Source organism: Ursus maritimus, unplaced genomic scaffold, assembly GCF_017311325.1.
Source record: "Ursus maritimus isolate PB19 unplaced genomic scaffold, ASM1731132v1 scaffold_26, whole genome shotgun sequence".
Lineage (NCBI taxonomy): Eukaryota > Metazoa > Chordata > Mammalia > Carnivora > Ursidae > Ursus > Ursus maritimus.
This window is the reverse complement of record NW_024425119.1, coordinates 35,163,675-35,184,136: the sequence shown is the minus strand read 5'-3', so window position 1 is coordinate 35,184,136 and position 20,462 is coordinate 35,163,675. Positions and strand designations below refer to the sequence as shown.

The 20,462-nt window shown below is 36.9% G+C and overlaps 1 protein-coding gene and 1 non-coding gene across 7 annotated transcripts in view; both read right to left on the bottom strand.

Moving 5' to 3' along the window:
* The window catches only part of TMEM117 (transmembrane protein 117), a 501,176-nt gene that overhangs the window by 349,382 nt on the left and 131,332 nt on the right, over positions 1-20,462 (bottom strand). The gene's annotated exons all lie outside the window — the stretch shown is intronic.
* On the bottom strand, positions 4,761-4,887 carry LOC121105484. Its single transcript, XR_005838010.1, has one exon. It is a non-coding gene; the product is annotated as a U6atac minor spliceosomal RNA (small nuclear RNA).

Sequence of the window (20,462 nt, the reverse complement as noted above, 5' to 3'; positions counted from 1 at the left end):
TCCAAACCACCAATGATTAATGATACAAAAGCTACTCTATAGGAATAATTTATTGCAACATCACTAAATGCTAAGTTGAAACTGACCTAGTCAGCTTTCCTGTTATAATGAGGAATAGGAATATAAGAAGATGAAGATATATCAAGCCTTGTTGAATCATGACATTCTACGTAACTAAACATTTTGAGGGTCTGTCACAATAAATTATTGCATACTTCTATTTCGAGTTATAGCTATTAACTGACTCTGATTGAAGAAAGTACAAAATACCAATGGTTCTTGACCTTTGTTAAACCACGTAGGATTCTTGAGACTGCAATGGTCACTCTCCTCAAGAAAGATACATAAGATTACAAAATTTTGCATTTTTTAAATTTCAAGATCTTAGCCTATAGAAAGATATTGCCACAGAGCCACCCAGTAGAGTCAGGTGGTCCCAAGTATAAGCAGGATTAAGAATATCTAAATATTCCACATCTGACATCTTCATTACGTCAGTGAAAAATTCTCACAATAAAACCAATATTCCAGTGATAAAACTAGAGTTTTAAAGAAAAAAGATCTTAACTAGAGGCATTCTATTTATTTTTTTAAAGATTTATTTCTATTTACTTATTAATTATTTATTTATTTATTTGAGAGGCGTTGACACACAAGTATACATAGCAGGAGGGGCAGGGAGAGAGAGAATCCCAAGTAGACTCTGCACTGAGTCCTCTGGAGCCTGTCAAGCAGAACCTTCGATCTCGCAACCCTGGGAGATCCGTCCTGAGCTGAAACCAGAGTCAGACGTTTAACGATGCGCCCAAGTCCTCCTAACTAAGGACATTTTAAAAAGAATTTCATTACAGAATTCTATAACTGTTCCCAAGACTATATAACATAGTGATTACCCTTTTTCATTTCCTTCCATTTTCTCCTCAGACCATTCAAACCTTCAATCTTCTCAGGCTTCCACTTAATCCTGAACCATAAAAGTACAGTAGGTCTAGTGCATATGCCAAGAATATATGTGTTCCCAGTCATGGGGCTGCACGAAGCAGCTTACATCTGCTTAATCTACCCCCTTGAAAGAGTTGAAGATTAGTTCAATTAGCTGAGGTATATAGTACAAAGTGACAATATCCGTTTTACAGATGTACAAACATCTTACAGAAAGGAAGTGCTGACTTGGAATTACATTCTGGCAAAAGGCGCACAGCTGGACGTTGATCAGATGCCCTAGAGTTTTATCTGAACACCACCTTTATCTCAGGAAGATCGAAAAGACTCTGGTCTAGCTGAAATCCACCATCTCTGATTCTTTCTCTGCCTGCACGAAGTGATGGCTCTCTCCTTTTGTCACTTTTATTAATAATCTCTTGTCTGAAGCAATTATTGAACATTGTTATTCCCACATTGTTGTCTGTTGTTATTCTTCAACACATACATTTATTACCTATCATGTGTAGAATTAGACTCTTAGGAAACTCATACACGGAAACAAATAAACAAACTCAAAAAATCGGGCAGAAGATAAGTGAACAGACACTTTCCAATGAAGACATACAAAATGGCTAACAGACACATGAAAAAATGTTCAAAATCATTAAGCCATCAGGAAATTCAAATCAAAACCACACTGAGATTCACCACTCGCCAGTTACAATGGCAAAAATAGATTCAAGGGCAAAGAGACAACAATTGTTGAGAGGATGTGGAGAAAGGGATCCCTCCTACATTGTTGGTGGGAATGCAAGTTGGTCAATCCACTCTGGAAAACAGTGTGAGGTCCCTTAAAAAGTTAAAAATTGAGCTGGACCCTAAGTGATCCAGCCATTGCACTACTGGGTGTTTATCCCAAAGATACAGGCGTAGTGAAAGAGAAGGGCCACTATGCACCCCAATGTTCATAGCAGCAATGTCCACAATAGCTAACATCGTGAAAGAACCCTGTGAGATGCCCTTCAACAGATGACTGGATTAAAGTTGTGGTCCATAAAAAAAAAAAAAAAAAAGAAGTTGTGGTCCATATATAGCAATGGAATATTTACCTCAGCTATCAGAAAGAACAAATTCTCAACATTTGCTGCAACATGGACGGCACTGGAGGAGATAATGCTAAGTAGCCAAAAAGTCAAGCAAGAGAAAGACAAATATCATATGATTTCTCTCATCTATGGAACATAAGAACTAGATGATCGGTAGGGAAAGAAAGGGACAAAGAAAGGGGGTAATCAGAAGGGGGAATGAAACATGAGAGACTGCATGGACTATGAGAACAAACTGAGGGCCTCAGAGGGAGGGGGGGTGTGAATGGGATAGACCGCGATGGTAGTAAGAGGGCACGATTGTACAACATCACTGGTGAAGCATCGCAACAATGAATCAGTTGAACTCTATATTGGAAAGCCGGGATGTACTGTATGGTGACAAACATAATATAATAAAAAATCATTTAAAAAAAAAAAAGTAATTAGATCTCTAGGAAAAGCAGTGACAAGACTAAAGTCCCCATCTCATAGCTCTTGCATTTAGAGATGGGAGAGGGTCAAGTGTTATTATGTGAATGTGGTAAGCAGGTAGAGAAGGTAGGAATAAAAGTATTGAGAGCACCTCGTAGGGATCCAAAAGTGACTTCTTGGAGGAGGTAATATAAACTGACGTGTGACAGAGATGATCAGAACAAAGGCTGAAGAATGGAAGTGAAACAGGGTCAGATGATGGAAAGTGGGATGGGAGCTCAGGCCAGACCTGGAGATCTGCAGGCACTGAGAGACCATGGGGAGCTGGTACATTTGTCTACATTTCAGAATTTGCAATGTAAGTCAAGGAGCGGGTAGACTATAAATAAGCCTGGAGAAGCAGTCAGGCTGGATCCAAGGGTGTTGTCAGTCCATAAACTGGTTCATGCTGAAGTACTTGAAGAGCAATAAATTTTAAGATGGTGATTAACTTGCTCAGGCTTGCCTTTTATTAAGTTCTCTTTTGCTTCAATGTGGAAAAAATGGATTGCAAGGGCTAAGACTGGAAACAGGAGCACCATGTTGGAGGCTACAGCAGTAATTCAAATGCAAAATGATGATGGGCTGATCTAAGGCAATGGGATGAAGAACAAAATAAGAAGGGAATGGGTCAGTACTCTCTCTCCCCTGTCCTTACTCTTTTTCTCTTCTCTCATCTTGTCCATAGACACATAAGAATGGACATTCACTGGAAGCACTTACTATATAAGCATGACTCTCTTCCTGAATGTTTTATATTTGACTCATGCAATCCTCTATAAAAAAGTCAATTCCTTCTTATAAAGATGAGGGAAACAGGAAGTAGAAATTAATTTGGCCAAGGTTCTCAAGGCCAAGACATTATCTTATATTTCTTTCATTTTTTATATTTTTGAAAAGCATATTAAGTATAAATGTAGGGCTCAATAATACTTGTGGATTTTGTTATTATAATTATTCACCAGTGGAATAAAGATTCTTACAGATATAACTTTCCACCTCGAAGTGCTCAAGCAGAGACATGCGATGACTTCAAAAGCATACTGCAAAGCAAATTCAAAATTTTGTGGGAAGCTCTAGAAAATCCTAAGGTCCCTAATGACACTAACATCCTATGACTTTGATGATTCAGTGACTCTGAAGGATGAACAACCTTGCTAGTTAATAGAAAAATCTCTGAGCTTGCAAAAGTCTCCCCTCAGTAAGGAAATCACCACTAATCTCAACCACACTTAACAATCACCATATTCTCCTTTGGCTACTATTTGATCCCCTCTTTCAACATTCCTATTTGACTGGACAAAGAAAGCACCTAGTCAGGAGCAGTAAGGACACTTCGACCACACATTATTTCCCTAGAAACTCAATCGAAGTGTAATAGAAAAAAAAGAGATATTTCATTAAATTCTCTTAGGTCCATTTTAATTTCTGAAAGCACTAGGGACGTACAATATGCTAATTTTCATGGACAATGTAGCATTTTTAGAGTGGAATTAGGGATATATTCTGAGGAAAGGTTGAAATCTCTGGTAGCGGAGCTATCGCTTTGATTGCTTTTCTGCAGTTAACTTGCTCTTGGGACTTGAAGCAAGTCCCTTTAAGCCTCTCTCAGCTTCATTTGTAACTCATTTTGTAAAATATGGAATAATACTTAACAACACCTCACAAGGAAATACTGAAAAATAATGAACTAATAGAGACAGGCAAAGATGTTTTGAGATCCTTGGATCAAAGATCCAAGGATTAAATACTAAATTTTAATGAATTGAAGATGCATGCAAATCCTGTTAATGTGTACACTTCAGAGGAATGGACTGTGGTATCATAAACTATAAAAAACTTTTAGAGTGTGAGGTATAAAAACATTTAAATACAGGATCATTTTCTAAATGTTCCCTCTTTTAGATTAAAAGCCAGTAGGGCTAAAATTCATCTTCAAGCATCCCAGAGGATAATGAATATCTCATGATAGCATTTTAAAAGAAATGGGAGTTACCTTGAAGTCATTTTTGGATAATGTAAAATGGTTTAAAGTCTAATTTCTGAAACAGCAAGAAAAAAGATGTCAGGATTCACTTGACCCTCAATACCTGTTGGTCCACACATTTCTCATGTGGCTTAAAGCAGGCAACAAGCTAGCTGTCAGGAATGCTAGTGGGTCTAGACTGAGGGTGATGATCCACTGCTGTAACACCCTCCACTCCAAGACGGCCTTTAAAATTTTTTAATGATTTTTATTATATTATGTTAGTCACCATCAGTACATCCCCGGTTTCCGAAAACGCTTGGTTAGATGCCACGGCGAGAGGTGGCAATGCCTAACACGTAGCGTGGTCAGGCCGGGGGCCTCTTCCATCCTTGTCCAAGGGAGTGCTAACCTTCTCTCCCTTTCTTTAGCCAACACGCCTTTAAGAATTTTTTAAATCAATTTTCTTACAATTAACATTTCCTAAGGCAGATCAGCATCCATATTAGGAAGCTATTGGCTCTCATTTAGGTACCAGTTTAAATCTTAGTGAAGGGCAGTGTGTTCCTCATTTTGGAGATATAACCTGAAATACTATCTGAGAACAAGTATGTAATATAGTCATTGTCTGATTCAAATGCATTGCATTTAAGTATGTAGAGAAATAACACAGAAATTTAAAATCTATTTTTAGAATCAGAAAATGCCACTGATCATGAAGATAAGAGAGACTTTTAGATCTAGCTTTAAATGAGGGGTAAAATATTCCATATTGTTGTTTGAAATCTTAGGCAGAAACTGAAATAATAATAAATATGAATAATAATTTGGGGAATAAAGGGACAGGTTCTATGGAGCTGAATTCACTAAAAAGAGCTTTGCCATTCTAGGAGGCTTGGCGAAGGTGAGTACAGAACTTCCCTAACAGAGAGGAGAATTGTCCAGAAAAATAAATATTTTCAAATTAAAAGAGGTCATCTATGTGACTGGAATCTTATAAATCAGAGCTACAATCTCTGATACCTTAAATGTTAAGCTACTTTCACAGATATCAACCAGTTGTTGAAAAAGGAGAAACCAGCCCTGGGTAGAATAAATCATGAGAATGTAGACTGACATTGCAGTTAAAGAAAATGTAGCAGTAGAGAGATTCTAGGTCTCACATCTGTGAAACCAAAACAAATTTCAAATATAAAGTGAGTTATCAGGAAGGCATAAGTGCAAAACTGCTGGTTGGCCTAATTCCCATTCCAGTAAGGTCTCGCACAAGAGCAAAGACTCAAAACAATGAATAATATAAATATATGCCCAAGAGTAAAGTTCTAAAACCTGTCCCAGAAACATGAAAAGAGGCTGTAGGGAATAAGGTTGTGCCCATCTGTAAATCTATTTTTTAAAGCATTTTATGAGTCCAGAATATAACAAAGTGGACGTAGCTGTGCTTTCTATTATTAACCTGCAGTAGGTCAATAAACACCCCTGGTGCCTTCCATCCCCCCGCCCCATCCACCCTTGCTCTTGTATAAACAACACTTTTGGAAAATGATATTCCCACTTAATGAGCATAAGAGAGGTCTTTTGAATCCCTATTTAAAAACACTGCCCTCACATAGTCACTAATAACTGGAGTTGGGTCCTAATGTAACATCTATTTCCATCTCCAAGCTAGAAATCCCATTTGGAAAAAAAAAAAAAAAGGTGCTTGTAATCACAAAAGCAGTTTGTTTTCATTTATGTGTTATATTTAACAAACACTAAAATACACGCTTGTAATAGCTTGAAAAATACCAGTTATCGCACTGCAACCTCAATTAACCTATCCTTTTGTGCAATTCCATGGGTAACCACTGTTAAATATTTGTGCAATTTTTCTAGAACTTTCTAATGTAGCTATATAATCTATCTATTTCCTCAAGTCTAAAAATGCGTCTTTCAAATTTGAAGCAATTTACAACTAGTTTCTAACAAAAAACACAACAAATGAAACACTACAATGTGTTAATGTAATAATAAATTATTTCACATTGCCAAATTTTAGTCATTAAAATTTGAAAATTTATGTTTATATATATGCATTTATATAAGCTAAGCAACTTTGTAAATCACAATCTTCTATCATACGGATGAAGGAGTTCTAAAACAGGTTAAATGCCACAAATATATGTCTAAACTCTCTTGCAGTCTCCTAAGCATCTCATACATTTTTTAAATCTACAGGTGAATCTCCTGCAGCCTTTCTGGGAAGCCCTCCTATCACACAAAGCATCTTTATTTTACTCTTTATAGCAGAAGATATTTATGAAACTTTTCTATCCATGCTTCAGTGCCTCTATGGATTTCCATAGACTTAATGTCTTTCCTGAGGCTTGCCCAAGATTCCAAAAGCAGTTTGCAATAAAAAGGAGTATATTATTTTACTCATTAAAATTAGTATATGCTAACAATATCCTGACAAACTAAAAATGGTGGTTTTCTAAGATTAACTGAGGTATTAAATAGAGTTGAAAACAAAGATTCCACTCCATCATTCAAGCACTCATGTGTTTTCCTGCCAAATATAGAAATGGAATATTAATTTTACACTTTCTGGAGTGGAGGCCAAGAAAGACATAACTTGCAGATATAACAGAGCTCAGAAATAGATAACCCTGAATCATCATAGAAATCAGAATGTAGGCTTGATAAATGCAGCTGGCATTTTTATTCCAGGAGATGAATATGAACCCATTTCGCCCAATCCTCTATTAACAGAAGAAATGCATATCGCTCATATGCATATAAAAGTTCTAATTCATTGGTACATAAAATAACACAAATTAAAATGAGATTCAATTTTATCCATTGGATTATTTTTCTTTTGAAACTCATCTAGGGCATACAAGACTCTCAAGACACAAACCAAGTAGAAAACAGGAGGAACACCTAGTAAATGGCAGGTGGAAGCCCTTGAAACCCTCCTTCCCCCAATAAAATACCAATTCAGCAACACCACAGAAAAAATCTCTTTGTGAGAAATCCAGAAATGAACTGAAGGATTCTGCCCGGAGGAGAATGAGAAATCAGATATCTGAAGCTAGTAGGGAGAAATTGGAACCCTCTCACCAGAATCCCTGTCCATATGATCAGGAAGAGACTCTCTAACACCCTAATTTTCCTCAGGGTGGAGAAGAGATTAGGTCATGTCAGCAGAGGTTTCCCCGAGAAGTAGTGTTTCTGTCTTGAGTGGAGTTTGACTGTCCAGCTTACAAACCAGCACCCAGGGGAAACGGAGATGTTGATTTGGGCTGGTGACACCTAGATCAGTCTGCTGCTAGCACAGAATAGGTGGATGGTCCTACCTCAGTTCCCTGGGAGTGAAGAGCTGATCACGCTATGCCCAATGACCCCAACTTTCTAGGACTACACAAAATATCTGCCTGCCTTGCCAATCTGGAGTTCTGACTAGGTCGACACAGCCTAGTAGCCTCACGGTGAGAATGAAGGTGACAATTTTGCTAATAAGAAACCATAGATCCTCGCTTTGCTCATCACAAGTAGTAGATGAAAAAATTCCAGCTCTTCCCAATCACCTTGGAGAAGGAAAAGAGTTGATCCATGTGTCCAGTACTCCAACTTCTCCAGGGATGCCTAAAGAATTAGTGTCTGTCTTATCAGTTTTCACAGTTCTGACAGGTCAAGGACAGAGGCCCCAGAATCTCTTGCCAGGCTGACTGGTGAGGATCTTCTTCTGTCACAAGGCTGCTCTGAAGACTGGAGGGTACCTACTTTGTCTAGTGTCAGACACCAACAAAGAAGACATCAAGAAGAATGAGGAATCAGGCAAAGATGTTACAAAGAACAAGATACATCTCCAGAAACTGACATTAAAGAAGAGTTATATGATTTACCTGACAGTAGAGAATTCAAAATAATTGTAATAATCACTGGAGGTCAAGATAATAAAAACATTAACAAAGTGAAAATCTCAACAAAAGAGATGAATTGGTTTTTAAGTCCCAGCAGAAATCATGGAGCTGAGAATACAATCACTAAAGGACTGCAAACATTCACCAGAAAAATTCAAATCAAACTAGACGTAGAAGAAAGAATTAGCAACTCAAAGATACGCTATTAGAAATAACTATAAGGAAGAAAAGAAATGGAAAAAAGAATGAAAAAGCTTAAGGGACATATAGGGGTATCACAAGGGACTGTTTTTACACATTGGCAGAGTCCTTCAGAAAGTGAAGAAAGAGAGGACGAAAGTTTCTTCAGTAATGATGACTGAGAAACATCCCAAGTCTAGAGAAGGAAAGAGACATACAGATCCAAGGAAGCCTAGCCTGGAACCCAAAAAAGATAAACTAAACAAATTCACAACAAGATATATTATAATCAAATCATCAAAGTCAAACACAAAAGAGATAATTTTGAAAGCAGCAAAAGAAAAGTATTGTCACATATCAAAGGGAACCACTGTAACACTAGTCAGTGAATTTTTTCAATAGAAACCCTGCAGAATAGAAGGTAGTGGCTACTATATTCATATTCAAGCTTAAGGAAACAAAAACCTGCCAGCCAAGAATGTGATACACCACATTAATATAATAAGAGATAAAAAAAAAAATACACGGTTATCTCAATAGATGCAAAATAAAAAGAGTATTTGATAAAACTCAACACTCTTTTCATGGTAATAACTCTGAACAAACTAGGAATAAGAGTTTACTCAAATACAACAAAGGTCATATATGAGCACTAAATAATATCTTACTCAAAAGCTTTTCCTTTAACATTCGAAGAAAGGCAAAAATGCCTCACGCCACCACTTCTATTTCACCTAGTACTGGAAGTACTAGACAGAGTAATATGTAAGAAAAAAGAAAATAAAATGCATCTAAATTGTAAAGAAGTAAAACTGTTCATTTACAGATAACATAATCTTGTATGTAGAAAACCAGAAGACTCATTAAAATAACTGTCAGAATAAATGAATTCAATAAAGCAGCAGGATACAAGAAATCAACATCAAAATCAGTTGCATTGTTATACACTAACAATGGACTTTATCTGAGAAATAAATTAGGAAAACAATCTCATTTATGATCATCAAGAAGAATAAATTTACAAATAAACTTAGAAGTTAGATAAAGAGTTATATACTGAAAACCACAAAAATACTGATGAAAGAAATTAAACAAGATACAAACAAATGGACAGATATTCCCTCTGTTTATGAATTGGAAGACTTAATACTATTAAAATGTCCACACCCATAAAATAATCACAGATTTAATGCAACCCTTATGCAAAATGCCATTTGCATTTTGTATGAAAAATAGAAAAAATTTCTAAAATTCATAAGAAACCACAAAAAGACCCATAAATAGCCAAATCCATCTTAAGAGAAAAAAGTAAAGCAGAGGCATCAAACTTCCTGATTTCAAAAAGTAAAGCTAGAGGCATCAAACTTCCTGATTTAAAAGCTATAGTAATTAAAACAGTCCTTGCTTGTGCTCTCTCTCTCAAATACATAAATAAAATCTTTTTAAAAATAAATAAAAACAGTATAGTACTGGTGTAAATATTCATAACATAGACCAATGTAATAGAGATTAAGAGAGTCCAAATAACCATGCTTATATATAGTCAAATAGAATCTTTTTTTTTTTTAAAGATTTTTGTTATTTATTTGACAGAGATAGAGACAGCCAGACAGAAGAGGAACACAAGCAGGGAGTGGAGGAAGAAGCAGGCTCAAGCGAAGGAGCCTATGCTGACCTCATCAACTGCTAGCAGGGATCACGCCCGAGCCGAAGGCAGAAGCTCAACCACTGTGCCACCCAGGTGCCCCATAGTCACAGATCTTTGACAAGGGTACTATGATTACACAATGAGGAAAGGTAATATCTTCCTTAACAAATGGTGCTAGGGATGTCCACACATACAAAAGAATGAAATCTGGACCTCTTATCTTACACCACACACAAAAATCAACTTAGACGGATTAAATTTAAACAGTATACCTGAAACTGTAAATTATCATTACATTGGTCTTGGCAATGATTTCATGAAAATGACAGCAGAAGTGCAGGCAACAAAAACAAAATAAACAAATGGGACTACATCAAACTAAAAAGTGCTGCACAAAAAAGCACAGGAAATAATCAGCAGAGTGAAAATGCAGACTATGGAGTGGGAGAAAATATTTGCAAGCCATATATCTGATAAAGAGTTAATCTCCAAAAATATGATGAACTCTTACAACTCAATAGTAAAGCACCTAATAACTCAGCTTTAAAAATGGGTAAAGGGATTCTGAACAGATATTTCTCCAAAAGATATATAATGGCCAACAGATATAATGAAGAAATGCTCAACATCACTAATTATCAAGGAAATGAAAATCAAAACCACAATAGAGATCATCTGTCAGGTGTCAGGATAGTAAAAATAAAATATAAAAATAAAATAAAATTGGAACACTTTGCACATTAAGTTGGTGGAATGCAAAATGGTGCAGCCACGATGGAAAAGTACGGAGGTTCCTCAAAAATATTAAAAATAAAAACTATCATATGATCCAGCAATCCCACTTCTGGTAATTTATCCACTAAGAACTGAAATCAGCATCTTGAAGAGATATTAGCACTTGATGTGCATTGCGCACTATTCTACAAATCACTTGCGATGTGGAAACACTCAATGCTCATCAATGGATAGAAGAAATAAAGGAGTGTGGTATATACATGCAATGAAAACATTATTCAGCCCTTTAAAAAGAAGGAAATTCTGCAATATGTAACAATTCAGATGAACCTTAAGGATTATGGTAAGCAAAAACAAAATCAGGCACAGAAAGACAAATACCGATAATTCACTTACATGAGGTCTTTAAATAGCCAAGTTCATAGAATCAAAAAGAGTGGAATGGTGGTGGCCAGGCGTGGGAATGGCTAACACATGAGCATCAAGTTTCACAACCAAGATGAATAAACTCTAGAAATCTGCTGTGCAAGATGGTATCTGCAGCCAATAATGAATGGATTGTACACTTAAAAAAATTATGGATTAGATTTCATACAAATGGTCTTACCACAATAAAGATTTTAAAAGAGAGAGAAAGAGGAATTTAGCCACCGAGTCTTCCAGGAAAATATCAAATAACAGGCACTTATTAAAATCCTTTTTTAAATCTTCTATTCAGAATCTAAAGATAAAAAAGAACCTTTATAGGGGAAAAGAGACACTAACTGAAAAAGTCTCACTGAGAGATCAGTTCACAATAAAATGTGTGGGCCACACAAGACAGTGGAAAAGAAGAACCAGAAGGTAGATCAAAATATGTTCTAATTAATAAAAAGAGATATAAAAATAAACAGAAACCACACCAAACCAAAATATCCTAGTATGTACATTAGTTCTTAGGGCTGCCATAACAAATACCACAGAATGGGTGGCTTAAACCACATTTCTTCTTTAGTAGTTCTGGAGGCTCAAGTCCAAGGTTTGGTTTCTTCTAAGTCCCTCTCCTTGATGGCAGGTGGCCATCTTCTAGGCTGAATTCACATAGTCAACTCCCTGTGGTCTAATTCGGTCCTAATGTCCTCTTCCTATAAAGGCACTAGTCAGTACTGGATTAGCACCACGCCATATGACCTCATTCTACCTTAATTATCTCTTTTAAAAGCCCGGTCCGGGTGCCTGGGTGGCTCGAGTGGTTAAGCATCTGCCTCTGCTCAGGTCATGATCCCAGGGTCCTGGGATCAAGTCCATCAGGCTTCCTGCTCAGCAGAGAGTCTGCTTCTTCCTCTGCCCCTCTGCCCCTTTGCTCCTCTGGTCACGCAGGTGCGTGCACGCCTCTCTCTCTCTCTCCCTCACAAAAATAAATAAAATCTTAAAATATATAAATAAAAAAAAAAATAAAGTTCAGTCCCCCACGTACTGTCACATTCTGAGGTACTGGAGTTAAGACTTAAACACAAGAATTTAGGGGGAACATAATTAAGCTCACAAACAGTATAGAAGGACGAAAAGGCTGATCTGACAAATAAAATGAAATAAAACAAAACTTAAAGAAATGAACAAATACAATCTGAAAAGTTAAAATCCAACCAATAGGTTAAACAGCTTCAGAATTTTGAGAAAGAATTAGTGATGGGAAACATCTGTGGATAATATGTGATATGGCACAGATAAAAAGATGTAGAATGAGAAATTAAGAGGAAAGGGAATGAGATTAATTGTAAAATTTATGTCTTACTGAAATTCCAGAAATGATATTATGGAACTAAGGAAAAGGCAATTTCTAAAGAAATAATGGTTGAGAATTTTCCAAAATTCACAAAAGATGTTAATTTTAGAATGTGGGAATCCTCTAAATCCTAAGCAAGATAAATGAAAAGAAACCACATGTAGGCATACTGTAGTGAAATGTGGAACTTCAAACACAATGAGATCTTAAAAACAGTAATGGGGAAAACATCGTTGTTAGAAAAGAATAAAATTATAAAATTATGAAGACATCAGTAGCAATAGATACAATAGGATACCAGAATAATATCTTCTAAGTGCCAAAGGAAAATAATAGTTACTTCTAGTTCTCCAGCTACACTATTATTTAAAAAAGGCAAAATAAAAAGAAAATAATCTTCAGCATATTTATACCAAAAAGTTAATCATAATTACATCTATTATAAATTATTTTTATTTCTTCTTTGTAAGTTTTATAATTCAAAATTTTCTATAATGAACCGATGTTACTTTTAACATCTAACTTTAACATTAGCAATGAACATATAAACAAAATAACATTTAAACAATTATATATATAATATGTCAATATATATTATATATATGAAGTGAAAAAGAATAATTTTATAGTCATTTCTCCATTTTAATCAAATGTCATTTTTCTTGGTGTCTTACATCTCAGATCCCACTAAAATAAATATTTATTCAAAGGCTTCTACTTTTCCAATAAAATTTGTGGACCCCAAAATGACAACTTAAAACAAGAAGTGGAACAGTGACTCAGGATTCAGGTGTAATGGAATTATAACGTTTGTTGACAAAATGCTATTGAACTGAAAGTACAGAACTTTGAGTTTGAAGTGTCCGCTCTGGATCTCTCACTGATGGGGTGTATCTTCCAGCATGGGCCTCTTAGGTCAGCAGTCAGTGTGGCCCCAGTGAGCCAAAGTAGGAAGCTTGCTGGGACTTCACACTCAGTTCATCTTGATTTGTTTTGGAAATTACCTTATTTTAATTACTTCGCTCGCTTTCTATCATTTGTTTACTAATATCTTGATTTTTTTTTAATGTATCTGAGCTAATTATAGACTGCTGTGCTTGCTGACAACTTTCCTTCCAAAATAATACTCCATATACGAAACAGTATTTGAAAATAAAATCAGTAAAAATAAACACCACAATTACATTTCACAAGCACTTTTCCTTTTTTTTTTTTTTAAGATTTATTTATTTGAGAATGGGTGGAGGCAACAGGAGAAAGAACCTTAAGCCGATCCTGTCGAGGGCAGAGGCTGACAGAATCCAGATCATGACCTGAGTCAAAACCAAGAGTCTTAACCGATCACATCTAGCGCCCCCATGAGCACTTTTAAAAATAACAAACTGTCATGGTTAACATCTAAAAAGTTAATGGTCTTATCATTTCTTAAGTTAGGGCAATTATCATAAATATATCATGACAAATAACTTGGTCAATTTGCCTTTTGGTGTCTTTGAATATGCCATATTTGAGAAAAATCCTATCACCTTTTCTTCATCCAAAAATTATTTTCATATAAATATATAGCTTTGACCTCATCACTTTCAATGTTCCTTGCATTTTACCAGCATTTGGGCTCTGGCAGAATCCTGCTGTTTTCCTTGCAAAAATGACTTTATAACTTTTCAGCTCACACTTTACTTGGTGAGCACAGAAGATGACCGCTTAAAATTTCTCTAATCAATCTATAAAGCACCTCTTGAGAATTTCAAGTTACTGTGTAGATTCTTTGCATGCCGAGATTTGCAGGAATTTATGGACGTTTCCTCCTATTGTTTTCTATCAAATGATTCCCCAGTTTATTAATTTGCATCTTTATTCATCTTGTAAGTATGAAAAAAAATTCAAAGGGAGGAAGCTTCACATAAAGTCGCTCGGTAGGAATTTATTTCAGCTCAAAGAAACTTCGATTGGAAATGCTCTCTACTTTGTTGATTCTTCCTTAAAAGTCTTCCTCCACCATTTCATGGAAAGGTTCCACTTTGCAATTAAAAGAACACATTTCAGTATGTGGGCTGATTTTATTTTATTTTTTTTTTTTTTTAAGATTTTATTTATTTATTTGACAGAGATAGAGACAGCCAGCGAGAGAGGGAACACAAGCAGGGGGAGTGAGAGGAAAGCGGCTCATAGCTGAAGAGCTGATGTGGGGCTCCGATCCCATAACGCCAGGATCACACCCTGAGCCAAGGCAGACGCTTAACCGCTGTGGTTACCCAGGCGCCCTGTGGGCTGATTTTAAAATGAACATTCTATTTTTGCATGATTGAAGAAAAATGAGAACAACAAAGAAATAGTAATAGATTGACCAGAGTGCTTCTTACCTCTTTCAGACACAAAATCTGAGTAACAAATGCTTCCGCTCAAACCATGGCATTGCATCCAAACTGTTCCAGTGCCTCTTTTGCTCTTTTATTAGTTTCTAAAAGGGTCTATCAATAAGGGAAATTTATGTTCTAATCTCTTCCACCCCAGAATATCAAATATTTCCTAAGGTCATGATTTTCTTTAAGTCCCAAAGAAATGTTAGTAGATGCTGATAAAAAGAGATTAACTGCGGTGGAAAAGGTCAGGTGCTCAGCACCTGATTAAAACACTATGTCAATGTAATACAGTAGTCAAGGTACACCTTCGATAAATCAGAAGCAGGAAAATAGGGTATGTTTCAATACCCTCTGGTTATGAGCATTCTGATTTCATAAGCTTGTGGGAAAATATGGGTAATGGAGTGACTGCAGGCTTTAAAAAAAAAAAAACCATTACAAGAATCTTATTTATGCATTGTGACCCAACACATAAAAATAAATACAGTGCCTATCCTTAATATGTATGTACCATTACCGATATTATCTACACCATTCTTTTTTTTTTTTTTTTAAATGCTTTTGAGATAGTTATTAGCCTGGAGTGTGACCTCCTAACTGTGACCTTGGACAAGTTGTTTACCCTCCTGCAGCTCAGTCTTTTCACTCCAAGTTCACAAAGTTAAATGAGATGAATTTGTGAAGTTCTTGGCACCAAGAGCTTCTCAATATATGCAATTCTTTCTGTCCACACCACTTTTTCCTCTTATTTAGAGTCTGTGCTCATAGTATGTTGACCAAAACAAAATTAAATACATAAAAAAATTAAAGTAAACATAGACACGGATATGACATACGGCCATACTAAAGACTCTTAATTTATCATACGTGCTCTGCATCTAGGGCCGGGTCAGGTCATGCTCCTCACCACCATGTGACATGCTTTGCCCAATGGGATTTAAATAAATGAGACAAAAGCACTGGCTTAAAAAAGGCTTGTGCATTGGGTTGCCTTCCTGATGCTGGGAACTCCTCTTGTGACTTTTGGAACACTGCCACCATGTCAACAAACCGTACGAGCCTGTTGGGTACCTGTGGTCCAGCTGACAGCAGGAACCAACAGAGATTGAGTAAGGCCATCCCAGGCATGTCAGACTATGGCCCCATAAAACAGCCTAAAGAATACCGCCAAGCCAGCCTAAGCTGCTGACCCAAATACAAATACATGAGCATAAAAGGGCTTCTCTACACCTCTTCAAACTACTACATAGGAGTTGGCTTTAAGCCACTAAATTTTGTGGTGATTTACTATGTAGCTCTTCTCAAGCACATGGTTATCTTCAACTTTGTAGTAAAAATTAATACTATTTGTTAATCTGTTTGTGAAGATGCAGATTAAAGAAACTTAACAAGGGGAAATGGGGTCAAAGGACTTTTTCCAGGAAATTTATAGCTCAAGTCCTTGATGACTGAGCTCTTAAGCAATATATTATATATGTAGAACACATAAATACTCTCTTTTCTGACAATATTAACAAAGAAGTGAAAGTAAGAAATTTTATTCTCAGGTTGTCCCTAGACAGACTGTGACTGAGCAACTTGGGGTGTGATTTTTCTTGAAGAAAAGAGGCAAACGATTTTTAAAAGAAAATGGAGACTATCCCAGTGTGAGCCAAGGGAAAATATTAAGATGCCATCTCAAAAACTTGTCAAACATATGTAAGGAAGTAGATAAAATAATTATGGTAACATAGAAAAACTAAGTTATAATAGGTTCACTTTTGATTTAAAAAGACTATCACTGATCTTCCTGGATACCTTAATTTGTAGAAACATGATCCAAAGAGGCAATTTTTAAAATAGGGGTTTAAGGTACCTCATGAGAAATTTGGGCAATAAAAACACATTTTTGTCTAGCCAAAAAGCCTTAAAATCGTTAACTACAAGACTACTGGATTTAACTATACTTGATCCAAGGTGTTTTTCAATGTGTTTAATTAGAAGGAAAAGGCTAGAAAACAAGACAGTGGGTTCTTGCTTGGACCCATCTTCTCCTGCTGCTGTTAAAGAGGGCACCTGTTGAGTCGACTGCATAAGATGAGTCTGCCTAGCTGACATGTCCCTTTTGTGGAGATGGAGACACCAGAACCCGACGTGACTGAACATTCAACCATGTGCCTAGTGGCCTTCTATTCACATTAACACTAACCTGACCCCTCTGCTAATCTGACTTCCACTATCATATTCCTCGGGAAACCACGGCTGATCCAAACATCCAGTTTTCCTGACATTTGTTGCCTCTCCCAAAATAAAAAATTTACCTTCCTATTTATAGATGAAAAGTATATTTATTATTGCTTGAAGATAAAAAGTTATTATCTCTGAAAGGTAATTTCTGTAGCAGAACCATCTTCTCTTCATTTATTTTTATGTTTTTTAATAATTTTTTATATTAGTCACCATACAGTCATCCCTAGTTGATGTAATGTTCCATGATATTAGTTATAATACCCAGTGCACCATGCAATACATTTCCTTAATACCCATCACCAGCCTATCTCCAACCCCCCATCCCCCTCCCCTCTGAAGCCCCCAGTTTGTTTCCCAGAGTCCACGTCTCTCATGGTTCATTCCCCCTTCTGATTACCCCCTTCATTCTTCCCTTCCTTCTCCTACTGATCTTCCTATTTCTTATGTTCCATGCTGACTGAAACCATATGATCATTGTCTTTCTCTTCGCTTGACTTTCATTTAGCATAATCTCCTCCAGTCCTGTCCATGTTTGCAAATGTTGTGAAATCGTTTTGGATGGCGAGAATATTCCATTGTGTATATGGACACATCTTCTTTTTTTTTTTTTTTTTTAAGATTTTATTTATTTATTCGACAGAGATAGAGAGAGCCAGCGAGAGAGGGAACACAAGCAGGGGAGGGGAGAGGAAGAAGCAGGCTCATAGCGGAGGAGCCTGACGGGGGGCTCAATCCCATAACACCGGATCACGCCCTGAGCCGAAGGCAGACGCTTAACCGCTGTGCCACCCAGGCGCTCCTGACCACATCTTCTTAACTGGCTCATCAGGTGAAGGGTCCCGGCTCCTTCCACAATTTAGTTATTGTGGACAATGCTGTTATGAACACTGGGGTGCATATAGCCCTTCTCTTCACTACATCTGTATCCTTGAGTAAATACCCAGTAGTCAATGGTTGGATCATGGGTAGCTCAATTTTTAGCTTTTAAGGGACCACCACTGTTTTCCAAAGTGGCTGTACCAACTTGCATTCCCACCAGCAGTGTAAGAGGGACTCCCTTTCTCCACATCCTTCCAACATTTGTGTTTCCTGCCTTGTCAATTTTGCCACTCTAACGGTAAGGTGGTATCTCAATGCGGTTTTGATTTGAATTTCCCTAATGGCTAATGATTTTTAACATTTTTTCATGTGTCTGTTAGCCATTTGTATGTCTTCATTGGAAAAGTGTTTGTCCATATCTTCTCCCCATTTTTTGATTTGATTATTTGTTTCCCGTGTATTGAGTTTGAGTTCTTTGTAGATCTTGAATACTAATCTTTTTTTTTTAATGATTTTTTATTATATTATGTTGGTCACCATACAGTACATCCCCGGTTTCCAATATAAAGTTCAATGATTCATTAGTTGCGTATACCACCCAGTGCACCATGCAATACGTGCCCTCCTTACTACCCATCACCTCCTATCCCATTCCCCACCTCTCCCCTCTGAGGCCCTAGCGCCTGAGCCTTATGTAGTCCATAGTCTCTCATGTTTCATTCCCCCTTCTGATTACCCCCCTTTCTTTATCCCTTTCTTTCCCTACCGATCATCCTAGTTCTTATGTTCCATAGATGAGAGAAATCATATGATATTTGTCTTTCTCTGCTTGACTTATTTCACTTAGCATTATCTCCTCCAGTGCCATCCATGTTGCTGCAAATGTTGAGAATTCGTTCTTTCTGATAGCTGAGTAATATTCCACTGTATATATGGATCACAACTTCTTAATCCAGTCATCTGTTGAAGGGCATCTCGGTTCCTTCCACGATTTAGCTATTGTGGACAATGCTGCTATGAACATTGGGGTGCATATGGCCCTCCCTTCTCTTCACTACGTCTTGAATACTAATCTTTTATCTATAGTGTCATTTGCAAATATCTTCTCCCATTCCGTGGGTTGCCTCTTAGTTTTTTTGATTGTTTCCTTGGCTGTACAGAAGCTTTTTATCTTGATGAAGTCCCACAAGTTCATTTTGTCTTTTGTTTCTCTTGCCTTTGGAGATGTGCCATGAAAAAAGTTGCTGTGGCCGATATCAAAGAGGTAGCAGCCTATGTTCTCCTCTCAGATTTTGATGGATTCCTGTCTCACATCAAGGTCTTTCATCCATTTGGAGTTTATCTTTGTGTACAGTGTGAGACAGTGGTCAAGTTTCATTCTTTTGCATATATCCGTCCAATTTTCCCAGCACCATTTATTGAAGAGACTGTCTTTTTTCCACGGGATGTTTTTCCTGCTTTGTCAAAGATTAGTTGCCCAAAGAGCCGAGGGTCCATTTCTGGGTTCTCTATTCTGCTCCATTGGTCTGTGTGTCCGTTTTTGTGCCAGTACCATGCTGTATTTGTGATCACACCTTTGTAGTATAGCTTGAAATCCGGCAACGTGATGCCCCCAGCTTTGTTTTTCCTTTTCAACAATTCCTTGGCAATTAGGGGCCTTTTCTGGTTCCACACAAATTTAAGGGCTGTTTGTTCCAGTTCTTCGAAAAATGTCATTGGTATTTTCATCAGGATGGCACTGAAAGTGTAGACTGCTCTGGGTAGCATAGACATTTTAACTATGTTTATTCTTCCGATCCATGAGCATGGAATATTTTTCCATCTTTTTTGGTCTTCTTCAATGTCTTTCAACAGTGATCTATAGTTTCTAGAATATAGATCCTTTACAACTCTGGTTAATTCCGAGATAACGTATGATTTTTGGTGCTATTGTAAATGGAATGGATTCCCTAATTTCTCTTTCTTCAGTCTCATTGTTCATGTATAGAAATGCAACTGATTTCTGAGCACTGATTTTGTATCCCGCCACATTACTGAATTGCTCTATAACTTCTAGTAGTTTGGGGGTGGAGTCTCTTGGGTTTTTTATATAGAGTATAATGTCATCTGCGAAGAGAGACAGTTTGACTTCTTCTTTGCCGATTTGGATATCTTTTATCCCTTTTTGTTGTCTGATTGCTGTTGCAAGGACTTCTAGTACTACGTTGAATAATAATGGCGAGAGTGGGCATCCTTGTCGTGTTTCTGATCTTAAAGAGAAAGACTTTCATCTTTTCCCATTGAGAATGATATTCGCTGTAGGCTTTTCATAGATGGTTTTTATGAAATTGAGGAATATACCCTATCCTCTACACTCTGAAGGGTTTTAA